The sequence below is a fragment of the Maniola hyperantus genome, chromosome 3 (assembly GCF_902806685.2).
Source record: "Maniola hyperantus chromosome 3, iAphHyp1.2, whole genome shotgun sequence".
NCBI lineage: Eukaryota > Metazoa > Arthropoda > Insecta > Lepidoptera > Nymphalidae > Maniola > Maniola hyperantus.
Genome location: NC_048538.1, coordinates 10,384,350 through 10,398,553, shown reverse-complemented (window position 1 = coordinate 10,398,553; position 14,204 = coordinate 10,384,350). Strand labels below are relative to the sequence as shown.

The following is a 14,204-nucleotide window of genomic DNA, read 5'->3' as shown; positions in this document are numbered from 1 at the left end:
ATGAGAGTCAATAAACCTCGTATAAAACGGAAGCTCAATTTCAGTCAAAGTGAAGTAGGGTAATCCGGAAAACGGACCCGGATAATTCGGGATAAAGCTAAGTAGAAAGAGGGTCACTCACTATCGCATAGGTGAGTATATACCTATTACCTACTTCCCTGATATGGACGTATTGACGTATGCGTGATACATTATCGCATATCGCAATTTGTTTAAAGGTGCATTTACACATTCGCAAAAGAGGACGCAAAGAGTGGCGAACTGGAATGCGAACTACTTGTTCACACATTCAACCCGTCTCATCCTTGGACGATTTAACCTACAGATTTTACCTACAGATTTTACCTTTTAGGTTAAATCGTCCAAGGTCTCATCGCAATCGAGATTGTGGCGACATGACGTGTGCCCGTTCATCGTAACTTGACGCGTGAGTGATATGTTGGCACCAACATGACAATATGACAGGGAGTGTAGTGCGGGCGCGATGCGATGCGATGGTGAATATATTATGTAAATGCAAGGTTACGGAACCTGAAACCTGGCTACGCAACGAATGGGGTGCACTAGAGCCCCCCACCCACACGTCACCCGCGCTCGCCTGCATCGGGTTAGCGCGGGGGCTGTGCGGGTGTGTAGCGCGTTCCCTCCCCGATTGCCATTTCGACCTTTCGCGTACTATAGTATTTATATAAGTATGCGTGTCCATGTCCATCTTCACTTAACCACAGTACTGGCCTGAGAATTATTGCGCTCCAAACAACAACATCATATAGTAAATATGGCTCGGATAAATGTCCAATGAACGTAGAAAAAAAAAAATTGTGCAATAAATTCGCAGTCATTTACGCGTTTTATAATTATACAACCATAGTAAAAAGTAGTTATAAAAACACTTTTATGGAGGACTGTGGGATTGCTGAAATTGAATTATACGAAAAGTCCTAGCAGTTTAATAGACGAATATTCAGTTTTATGTGGAAGCTGAAGCCTTCTTTTACATTTTTATACAATAAACAAACAAAGCTTTATGGAACCTCAGAGTAATCTGTGTTATGTTATTTACAACTTACGAGGCTACAAAACAAAGATCACGTTTTTTGTGACGACATCTCTGGTGCGCGAATACATTTTTAAGCTCTATTTTATATAGCTAACCCCGATACTGTAAGTGGCCACAACCGTTTAGTTCATTTCAACGTTACGACACGATGTTGTGCAAAATCTAAATATATAAAAGGAAAAGGTGACTGACTGACTGACTGACTGATCTATCAACGCACAGCTTAAACCACTGGACGGATCGGGCTGAAATTTGGCATGCAGATAGCTATTATGACGTAGGCATCCGCTCAGAAAGGATTTTTCAAAATTCAACCCCTAAGGGGGTGAAATAGGGGTTTGAAATTTTTGTAGTCCACGCGGACGTAGTCGCGAGCATAAGCTAGTTTAATTATAAAAATAACTAATAACCAACTAGACTCACGTGGAAACCGCTTTTTAACGCTAAGACAATGCCATCATCCGTGGGAGAGGACACCATGTCCAGCATTCATGCAGACTACGGTGGTAGTGGCAGTGATGAAGATTTGCAGGTACTGTTGGGTGATGATCTGGAGCCACCTCGAGAGTTGAAGTCGTGAGACTCACGTGTCTTCGACTAATGACGTGAGTCTAGTCGGTTATTATAGTTTTATTTATAATGGATATAATAAGTATACCACTCACGATAGTTTGAACGCTAGAATTAATATCGTTAACAGAATACGAGTAAGATATATTCATCAACATAATAATTAACAAGCTACCGGTTACGGGAATGCAAAGTGGATTGGTCAGCCCGAAGGTCAGCTGTGTGAAGAGAAATGTGTGACAACATCAAAAGGTGTAATTAACTAAGTGTCCTTTGTGAAGGTAGATAAGCCCCGCTCATATATGTAGATTATCCCCTACGCGTGCCTGCCTGCTGAGCTTTATCATCTAAACTAAGCTTAGTGCAACATTACACCCACGCAAGGCTGCAATCATCAGTAAAATATACGAATAGGCACTTCTATTCTTTAAAAAAAACCCCAGTCAAATGTGACACTCGCACACAAAGGGTTCCGTACCATCGATGCATCGTATGTACAATAACACTCTTTAAATTTTTTTCACGGTTTTCAGATTTTCTAAATATATAAAAGAAAAAGGTGACTGACTGACTGACTGACTGACTGACTGACTGACTGACTGACTGACTGACTGATCTATCAACGCACAGCTCAAACTACTGGACGGATCGGGCTGAAATTTGGCATGCAGATAGCTATTATGACGTAGGCATCCGCTAAGAAAGGATTTTTGAAAATTCAACCTCTAAGGGGGTGAAATAGGGGTTTGAAAATTGTGTAGTCCACGCGGACGAAGTCGCAAGCATAAGCTAGTCTCTCTATAAGACATTATTATCTGCCAAACATAGGTAATTCTAGATCAACGGGAAGTACTCCATAGGTTTTGATTACATTGACAGCTACAGACAGATAGGCAGACAACAAAGTGATCCTATAAGGGTTCCTTTTTTCCTTGGTACGGAACCCTAAAAATACAGAAATATAATATTATAGTATCACAAAGATTTACCTATGGAATACATTATTTAAATTCGACGAGTCCCCTAAGCGCGGAATTTATTTGACTACCTATGCGAAATGAATAGCAACGCCACTCATCAAATCACGACTGACATCAAAAGCATCTTCAATTCGTTCGACTTTCTACAAGACTGAGCCTTATTATCTCTATATACGGGCTTTATTATCTACCAAACGATATTGAAACCAAATAACCAAAGAAAGAAGCAGCTACGTATTACGATAAGGCTGCTTTTCTACCAAAGATGTGCTATGTTATGTTGTTATGGATGCGTGTGATATCCACCAATCATTTTCATTGCTCCAGGTAGCTTAGAATTGGTGGAACCGGGTTCAACAAAGGTATGTTTTTTTTTCAAATCAAAATCAAATCAAATCAAATTATTTATTGCTTATTTGGGTTAACAATGGTTCTTAGTCATACATTGTGGTAAGTACAGCCAAATACCTTATATACTAAGGCATGCAATATTATGTTAGAATTATTTTACGTTTTTTTAATTATTATTTTAAATTTGCTTATTTTACAAAAAAAAAAGTATAAATATTTATAAAATTTTGTCACAATAATAAATTAAATAATACATAAATCAATCTGAACACTTATAACCTCCTCAGAACAATGTCAATTTTATAATATGAAGGGATGCGTGCTATCTACTCATGTGCTATGGATGCGTATTATGGATGAGAGCTATCAGCTACGGATGCGACCTACAGATGCGCGGGTGGTGCAGGCCGCATGCTCTCCCTACCGTCGATCGCTTACCTCGAGTCGCGTATCAGCCATCTATTACCTCGCACAGCTACCTCGCGGGAGCGCATCTTCATAGCACAAATTACCCGCTCCGCTACACCACTTAGCATTAGTGGAAAAAGTTTCATAGCTTAGCTTTGACCTACTCACAGCATAGCTGCATAGCACATTTCTAGTGAAAAAGCACGTTACACGGTTACCGTATTAAAATCCGAATGACGTGGAATTTAAATACGTATCCTCAAGAATGTGACCTAATCCTTAAAAGATTTAAGATAAAAATTTAAATATCCTCTCTATTCCAAGAATGAAAATTATGTTACTGCTTTGATAAAAAAATATAAAACAGGACCCAGTTTCAATTTCATTGAGCCGGAAATTGTTGATTTTGTGTTAGAACGGCTAAAAATAACGAATTAAATTGCCACAATAGAGCTGTTTGAATTATTTAATCTGGCATCAGATAGCTTATAACTCCTCTGAATTCAAAGTACGAATAGTTACGGGAAGGTTACCTGGGAAACTATCACAACCATCACTGACTCTGACGTCTAGCTCTAGAAGCTGACAAGGACGTGAAATAAAAAGTGAAATACTTATGTATACATATACAATACGTCCGTCTGACAACAGATTATCTTCACTTAGCATGTCCAGGTGATAATGTAAATCAAATCTCAGTCTCTAAATATAACATCATGCCCACATTCAATGGATTTAAATGTTGTAGTATAACTAGTTATAGTAAGTATCCAGTGACAAAATTGTAAAAAAGGAATCCCAAAATTTTCCATCCGTCCATCACAGCAGCTTATTTCCGCAACAACTAATGCTGTCGACTTGTATTTAAATGAATATCTGCAGAGCCAGAGGAATTTCTAATGCGTTGCCCCTTGAATAATCCTAAATCGTAGTTTTTGGTAAATGCGATAGGTATACCTCTTCCACGATTTACATTTGCGAGGCACAATTAATAATACTTGCCCGAAGTACCTAACAATATCCAAAGGGCAAAACCGGGAAGGTGCGGTGCGGAAGAATATCAGTACAAACGCCTATAGTCTTCAGAAGCGCATACTTACTCCCCAATTATAGAGTCGATAGAGAACTCCTAAAGAGAGCCGTCTTCTCTTTAATACTGAAATCCAAAGTTGAAATTGTAAAGCTGTAAGTACATTAAAACAAAAGAATTTCCAAAACTTTGCACTGCGAGCACTTTAGTATATTTTGCAATCAAATATACATTTTTTATTACATTTTGGGGCGGACCAACAAATTCCTAAAAGGCCGGCAACGCATCGGCGGCTCCTCTGGTGCTGCAAATGTTCATGGGCGGCGGTAATCACTTAACATCAGGTGACCCGCCTGCTCGCTTGCTCGCTATATAAATAAAAAAAAATAAAAAAAAAAACAAAAATTTTTCACGCCCACAAGAGCAAATTGGCGCTGTACCCGCAGAACAATTCCTAGGTATACGAAAATTCTTTGACTATTACGTCACATCATCTGCATACTTAACTAATACATTCTCCGACACAAGATAAAGGTATGTTAATACGTATACTTTCCTTTATAACACTTACCAACAAATTAGGAGGAACACATTTTACGTAGGTAATAAAAATCAAGCAATCCAAATACGTATACCTACTGACTTCACCATACGATAAATTTTATTTAAAAATACTTGGTTGAAACCTTTAGCAATTTGTGAAATAAAATGCCTACTTGTTTTTAATAATATGCATGACCCGTATAAAATAATCGCTCTTTTTTGAATATACCTTATTTACATAGGTAACTACATAAAAGTTAAAATACATTAATTTCGTTTAAGAATCAAGAGTCCAAATTCATTATTATGGCCCCAAGTTCGAGTACCGACCTCACTTGACCCATTGAAATCTTGGAGAAGAAAAAGCTACTGTACGCGTATAGGCACCTAATTAAAAGTAACGAAATTATACTTATGTACTTACCTACCTTCTTAATTTAAATCAACTTTACAAATCCTAACATCAATGATCCGTTATTGAACAGTTAATTATTGGTACTTACATGCCTTAGATTGCACCAAAAAACCAACACCTATTATAATTAATAACTTACCTGCTCGTCGATTTACTTTTTCAATTAAAAATACAGCTAATTAAGTAGGTACGTGCAAATATGATTCATTTATTTCCCTTTATAAAGTTCAATCCACGAATTTACATTCTTCAATCGTATAATACCAGAGCTTTTCCTACGAGATTACTTTTACGTGGGTAGGCTTCTCCATATCGCGTGTTTGAATTTATATTGGTAAATGTAAGCTCAAGACTGGTTGTTGTGAATCTAATATTACTTATTACGATCATCCCGACTCATAAGCTGTTTTGAATTTTAAAAGCTTTACGTTTGTAATTAATTTACCTGCTATTTATTTATTTACTTACTAGATGTTGCCCGCGCCTATGTCGGCATAAGTTTAATTTTTTTTAATCTCGTGAGAACTCTTTGATTTTCTGGGACAAGAAGTAGCCCATGTCCGTCCCTCGGATGTAAGCTAACTTTCAGAATTGGTTGACTGGATGGGTCGTGAAAAGCTAGCAGACAGACAGACATAGGTACGCGTCTATGTCTGTCTGTCTGCTAGCTTTTCGTAATTATAATATTGGTACGGAATATGGTTATTCAATATCCATAGGTACTAATATAACAAACATAGAAGAACATGATAAGAAACGTATTGAAATGGAAAACGTCTCTAAACTTACAACGACAAACTTTATCCATAAGCTTTATTTTATTTCACTTTTCCGTAGATATACCTACACATTTATTTCTGTTCGTAAACGTAGTATTTGTTCAGTTCGGGAGCAGGAGATTGAGTCGGTGTAGTAGGAAATCAAAACAGTCGCTGGGAGGTACACGTATGTAGCCTGTAGGTACGATGCACCAGACTTGTCGATCGATTAAGCTCTCCCGGCTAACAGCCAACCCGGTCACCATAGGTTGATACTCAAAAGTATTTCTAACAATTTTGTGGCTGTTACTGTAGAAACACCTACTTATAGTAATTAATATTTGCTTTAGGTATCATCATCATCATCATCATCATGATCAACCCATTGCCGCGCTCACTACAGAGCACGTGTCTCCTTTCAGAGTGAGATGGGTTTGGCGGTAGTCTACCACGCTGGCCAAGTGCGGATTGGCAGGCTTTAGGTATGGTTATATCTTATAATATGAATTTTTTAAAGTAGCAACACATAAATTTCGAAGTGAATATCCCAAATTTTCTTTTCATTTACTTGTGTCAACGTACCTATAGGGTAAGAAATCTTTATGATAAGTAGATCTTGAAATTATTTTTTTCATTGTCTTTAAGTAAGTATAATGTAATATTTCGAAATGTACCTGTAATACGCGACAGGACGAGCTGGCAATCGGGGCCGGAGGGAATGCCCCGCACACTCGCACAGTCCTCGCGCTAACCCGGTGCAGGCGGGCGCGGGTGACGTGCGGGTGTGCGGGGCTTCCCCTCGCCTCATACCCCGATTGCCATCTCGACCTGTCGCGAACTTATAGTACGTATGTAGTAGTTATCAGTTCTTGTACCAAACGTTACCTGTTGAAATTAAATTAAATACCTATGCTTCATTGTACCTAGTACACCAAGAGATTGTATGTTTACTCTCGCATAGACTTGTTTACAGCAGAAACTTGCATAAGTAGTTGCACATGTATCTTGCGGTACTTATCTACTAAGTTAATAATAAAATGGTTTACATCCAAAGTTGTAAACGTGTTATATTGTCTAGACTCTAGACTCTTCAGATATTAAGTTAAGTATCATTATTCATATTCTCACACAAAAAGAGGATTTGCCATTCATTTAGCTTGAGATGGCTATATATAACAGTCTCGAGAGCAGGTGTAGTAGGAAATCAAGAGGCGACAGCTGCTGAGAAGTTGCACGTGTACGGGAACGATGCTCTCGACGATCGATCTACTTGCCCCCGCCAAAACTTGTCGGTTTCATCCACTCTGGTCTAGACTTAGCTAACACTAGCGTGGCTACACCCGCGTGAAATTCAGTGTGGCGACTAAGAGTACCTATATCGCATCACGATTTTTCTTCGAAGAGGTAGGCAGAATTGGTGAAGTAGAAAATCATACTGAATCAAGAAGGAAATCGGAAGATTAACCGAGCCGCCTGCATGCTATCAAACTGAATTTGAAACCCGAATTCGTTAAAGATATGCAAATGCTGCAAATGCGTCGTCATCATTTCCTGCAGTAGGTACTGCAATCTCGCAATCCAATGTTTTTCTATTCTAGTCAACGCCTAGTCTCGCATTGTGATTTATAAATTACTAGCTGACGCCCGCGACTTCGGCCCCGTGATTTTTTTCTGTGTTACATTATAGGTATAATAACTACATAGTTTTAATTTAGATAAGTAGGTAATATTGAAAAGTTCATAAATTTTTTTTTAAATTACCAACATAAAGAAGTTTTAACAAATCCAATTTAGACACAGCAAAAAACCACGAAGGCTTATAAAGTGTGTCATTCCGTCTACTTCTTAATACATAATAATAGTGCTTCTATAAACAATTTACATTGTTTACATGATAGGTAAAATCATTGGTCGAAAAATTGTGCCACTAACAAGAGAAGATTTTGTTTGGGTTTTTGATATTGCAATCTTTATATATTGACAATTTTGATTGTTTTGCATGAAATAAAATAAACACGCGGTTTTGTATATGTACGCGGGTATTGTTTGCGGTAAGACTTTTTTAATATCTTTATCACATTATGCTCATACAATACATCCTATAGCATCATAGGCAAGCTTATCTTGTCTTGGGCCACACCTTTCCACAGGAGAGATAGTACTTAAATAAAGAAAAACATTTACATACCTAATATTCCAGTTGATTGATCCAGCGTTGTAAATTGAATATTTAGCAAATCAAACACAACCTACTTACCTATATAAACGATGCATTCAAGGGACCTTTCCGATACCGTATCTCAATCATATCCATTCCACTTTATAGCCCTCTTTATTCACCATACTCTCACAAGATATAGAATAAAAATCGCTTAATGGTGTAGAAAGTATATTTCATATCTGCTTACCTGCTTTACAATATGACTCGTAGTCGTATCCCAAATTATTTGGGGTGTTGTGTTGGGGTTACAAACCAACAAACAAACACACTTTCGCATTTATAATAAGGGTACAGGGTCTTTGCAGATCATTTGAACGTAATCACGACAAAGGCATGTGTATTTCAAAGATGTGTGACACAAGCTTAATAAGTAATAAGTAGATATACCTATTTATTAATTACTATGTGAGGTCTACTTCGTCCGAGTAAATTTCGGTTTTTTAAAATCCGTGGGAACTCTTTGATTTTCCGGGATAAAAAGTACCTACTAAGTAAGCCTATGTCCTTCCCCGGGATGCAAATTATCTCTGCCAAATTTCGTCAAAATCGGTTAAACGAATGGGCCGTGAAAAGCCATACAGACAGACAGACTTTCGCGTTTATAATACATATTAAGTAGTATGGATTATTTTACAGGCAAGATGCACGCGGCAATCGATGAAGCTATGGCACTTGAATGTTGATTATTTTCTGTATCATCTGCTCAACTCTTTACAGCGGTATTTATAGCACTTTTCCGTACAACGCTGAGCGCTTGTAATCTACTTCAAAGAAATTGCTCAATAAGGTGAAACTTGATCGATTTTGTGTACCTACTTAATACCTACCTACTTGTAACGTATGAGTCGAAATGGAAGAGATAAAGGAATGTGACAGTTAAATAATTATTCACACCCCTTTGAGAAAATTCTAACTAAGTATATTTTAAAGATATGCCAATCCGCACTTGCCCACCGTGGTGGACTACTGAATACGGATCTCAGAATGAGCATCCATCTCATTCTGAGATCCGTACTCAGTAATGAGCCGGCGATGGGTAGATAATGATCGTGATGACTAAGCTTTTATGACAATTTAGCCAACTAAAATCTGTAGATAAAATATATCATTTTTTTTAGTTTATTCAGCAAATATTCTAACCTGGATAGTCCGCTAGCAAAAATATGCATTTACTAGCTTAGGTACTCCCTTCGTCCGCGTGGACTATATCAAACCTCTAATTTTGATTTAATTATCTTAAAATTATTAAAAACCTCAGCTCTAGCTTTACTTTTTTAATGCAACCAAAAACATTCACCTATTAGGTGTATTTATTATACAGTGTAACATAGATAACAACTCTTCTCTTGGTCGTAAAAACATTTTAAAAAGTTAACGATTACGACACGACGACCGCAGGTAAAATGACGGCGTCTTGTGGTTTGGTGATAATATGCTGAAAGTAGTGTATGAGTAAACTCTACGATATAGGCATCTAATCTGATGAATCTTTTTTTGTATACTTAAGTACCACTGAAATAGCTTAAAAGATACTAATAAGCTGGATTCATCTTCTATAATATAAAAATGAATCCCTAAATGTGTTGGTCATCGCAAATCTCGTGAACAGCTGAACCGATTTCGCTAATTCTTTTTTTATAATATTCCTACCTTCCTTCCTGAAGGAAGTAAGGAGGTGATTCCTTGAAGTACGTTTAAAAAGTTTGAATCGACTGTTAGACGGGGTTAACGAAGTTCGTCAGGGCAGCTAGTTCCAAATAAATGTCAATTTTTTTTTATACCTTGTTTTATATGTTTTATATCGATTCGAAGCGCCCACCGAGCATGTCGGGAATTAAAATTGACACTGTGTCAAATGGTCTTCATGTTGGCACTATGTTGATAGATGTCTCATCATTAACAGTGCAATTAGGTCAGGTCCAAGTACGCTCACATGACGTTCACTGCTGCTACCAGACCTGCGTCACAATGGCAAAATTAAGTTGCTTCAAAAACAGATCGGCAATCGCAGGTCCAGCGTACTTGTATTAATAGAGATCAGTGTACCTAAGTCATTATAACTACAGTTCTATTTTCGTCTCGTTTTTATAAATTAAGGATCAAGGTCGTGCGATATGTTCGACTGTGACTAATGTACGTATCGATCCTAGATAGCAGATAAAGATAGTGGACAAAAATAGGTAGCTATACAATCCAATAACTTCAGCTCTGTAGTGATCGGGATTGTTCCGAGTGGATTCCACATGCCGCAATGATTGTGGATTAGAATCAAAAGAACTTACTACCTACTTTCAGCTTCCATGTTTAATGGAACGTTTGTGTTAGACGTCTCTATGACTGTCTATATTGCGTCTTTAACACGCTACATCCTACAAGTAGGTAAATGCCAAAGGTATTTCCGACTAAGAGGTCATGTCGTCTTCGTCAACTCAACACAACACAAAGGTTTCTTGTAGGATTTAGCAGACTCCATGGTTTTCAGCATTTACCTAACTATCTTTTCTCTCCATAGTGGGGGGTCAACCAACAATGCTTCCACTGCAGCTGTACAAAGAATTTTTATGGAGACACACGTTAGTGTGTCCGCCAAGTTCTATAGGATTTTCCAGACTACGGCTTTGTGCGTTTATCGTTTTTCTACGAAGTGGAGTGGAGGGTCAATCAATACTATACGTCAGTACTTCCGGTACAATGTCGACTATCCAGTAATATCTTGTTACCTAAACGTCCCTGTCTGGCTCCCTCCGTCCCTCCCTGGCTCAGTGGTGAGCGTTCTGGTCTTATAAGTGGGAGGTCCGAGGTTTAATTTCCGGCAGGCACAATTTATAATCTTTCAATTGTTTCTGGTCTGGTCTGGACCTGGTGAGATGTTACGGACGTGGCTAGTTACCACCCTACCAGCAAAGCCGGTGCCAAATAATTTAGTGTCCCGGTACGATAATGTGTAGAAACCATTAGGGGTATGGGTGTTCCTAATAAAAACCGCCACACCCCTTCCAAGTTTTTCCTAAGCCAGCTTTCATCTTAGACTGCATCATCACTTACTATTAAGTGAGATTGCAGTCAAGGGCTAACTTGTAATGGAACAAAAAAAACTTCTATCAATACGACAAGCAATGTACCCCGATCATTTATACTTCAGCTTAGCAATTCTTTGAGTTAAATAAGGTCGTTAATAATTAAATAAATCGAGCTTATCAAAAATCAAACTTAGGAATCTCTAAATTGACTCCACGAGTAACTTACGTCAATTCAAATTATTTACATTGCATAAATTATGCTAATATATAAGAAAACTGTGATGAAAACTTGGAAAAACCAAACGCGGCGATCAAATATGCTTATCATGTCATAAAAATCTGCCTGTTTATTTAGGTTTAAAGACTTTATTCTCAGAACATTGTTCTTGTCTTCGGTCTTGATGAGACATTATACTGTCGTTAAGTAATGATATTGCCTTTGTTTTGTTAAATCCTAAATTACAAAATAGAATTTTGTATTTTTTATCAACTTTCAACTCACACATTAGTTCACACTTATGTGAAGCTTGTTTGATTAAAGCAACATAACCAACATCACAAAAAAAACAGTGGCTCTATCTACACGTATATTGTAAAGAGTAAAGTTTGTAAGTTTTGATGTAGGATGTAATCTCCTAAACTATTCAACTGATTTCGAAAATTCTTTCACTGATAGATGCGTCATGTGAGCAAATTTAAGTAATTTTTAATACTGATTTAGTATTATTTTAAATGTCATAAAAGGTAGGAATGCATGGCAGAGTGATAATATGATTATGTTTTCCTCCCTAGTTTTTCTTTCAAGTAATGAGTAGGTAAGCTGATAGATAGTTTCATCATAATTATACCAACTATTTCATAATTTTATATTCAGTATCATGGTTAAGTAAAGGTTAATTTCATACCTACTCAACGTTGCCTATAGGACCGTTGCATTTTCTCACTCTGAAACCTGAGTTTGGAACATTCTGAATGGAATATCTATACAAAACTATTCTATATTTTCATACTAATATTATGAATGCGAAAGTCTGCCTGTCTGTCTGTCCGTCTGTCTGCTAGCCTTTCACGGCCCATCCGTTCAAGCGATTTTGACGAACATGGGCACAGCGATAGCTTGTATCCAGCTAGCTTGTTCCCACGGAATTTTTAAAAACCTAAATCCACGCGGACGAAGTCGCGGGCTTTATCTAGTTCTGTAAAAATTTAGTGATTTTCTCAAATTTTTATAAGTAGCTTTAGATTTAATTACAATTTGGTTTTAATTTAGTGTGTAACGATGGGGCTGTTGGCATAATATAGGTCACCTAGAAAGGCACCTTTGAAATATCACATTAAAAACGTTTCATTCCCAATGTAATAGAACATGTGACGTAATAGAACGTAGACACGTTGTGATATGAATCAACCTTTAGTCACACGTAACCGAATATTATATTGACTCATCTAATGTAGAGATACAAGATAAATATTTAACCAACGTCAACAATACAGCTCGCTCTTTATTACCTGCGCGAATGTGGATTACCTACTAAGTGGAAACGTAGTTTGATGGTATAATATTATAACCTCGTAAAGTTAATAGATGCCTAGTATAATATAATATTAGTTGACTGCTGCAACCATCGTCGATGGCATCGTGGATTTAGGGGTTTAAACAACATGCACTTTTCTTAAAATAACAAAGAGGTAAAGTTTGTTAGTTTGTAAGTTTTTATGTAGGGAGTAATCTCCGGAAGTAATAATCCGATTGATTGTAAAAATTCTTTCATCGAAAGATAGCTATCTAATTTATACTCGAGTGCTACCTGCTATAAATTAAACAACGCGGACGAAGTCGCGGTCAATAGCTATATAATATATCCAAAGAAACGTCTAAATACAAATGTAAGTATAGGTACTTTTATATACCTACATAATTATAGTAGATACGTGGATACATATTTTGACGGTGTACGTTTGAATTCTTTAACGTGTTATCCACTCACACTAAATAGGTATTTCGAACGAAGTATAATGTAAATATCATACCATTTTCATTTATTCAAACTTATGAGCGCGGTTTGTCTGAATGAAAAAGATTTAATCGCTTTTGTTTTATGAGTAGATAATTTATACTCGTAAATTTATATGATGTAATAAAAATAAATCTGTTCTTACAACTGTTTACATATTAAACATCTTTTCCTGAAATATAAAGTTCAGTAATAATTTACATAAATAAAAATGCCTAATCATTATTAAAATTATCAAAAATAATAAATAACAATAAAAATAAATTTGGATAAAAAATTGCTACATACGAAACAAAATTCAATTGACTGGATCAATCCAATAGGGAACATTATAAATCACAGCACAAATATCAAAATTACCTTAACGAAAAATGCGGAACAAAGTTACAGATCGAGCGGGCTCGACTCACTGACCACTCGTAAACTTTTCGCATACATGATGATTTTTTTATCACAAAGGTTTTGCACGTGCGTTTTGCGGAAGTGCGCGCGGTATCGCGAACGGTGCGACCATCCGAGGCGGAGAGGCAGACTGGCTGCTGCCCGGAGCGCGGCCGCGGGCGCCGGGGCGGGCGCAACAGATACGCCACAGGTTTCCCGGGCCACCGCCTCGTCCCCCGGTCCCTGCTACTCCCTATACGCCAATTTACATCCTCATTACCGTCTCCAGAGTCAGCATCTAAGCTTCCGCGTCGTTATAACACCGTTGTAACGATTGCAGTAACGAACTTTTGATTTTTACACATTTACCACTATTTTTCAGTTAGAGACTAGAAAAAATTTCAGATGCATAGATTTCATAATATCAATATACCTACCTACTTAATATTGCA

The 14,204-nt window shown here is 37.3% G+C and overlaps 1 protein-coding gene across 6 annotated transcripts in view; it reads right to left on the bottom strand.

Annotated features, from left to right (window-relative positions):
* LOC117996416 (voltage-gated delayed rectifier potassium channel KCNH8-like) overlaps positions 1-13,890 on the bottom strand; it is an 87,054-nt gene extending 73,164 nt beyond the window's left edge. For all 6 annotated transcript variants that reach the window (XM_069509293.1, XM_034984473.2, XM_034984474.2 and 3 more), the window contains exon 1: positions 13,732-13,890. The gene's annotated coding sequence lies outside the window, so the exon portion shown is untranslated. The remainder of the gene's footprint in view (positions 1-13,731) is intronic.
* Positions 13,891-14,204: the final 314 nt, after the last annotated feature.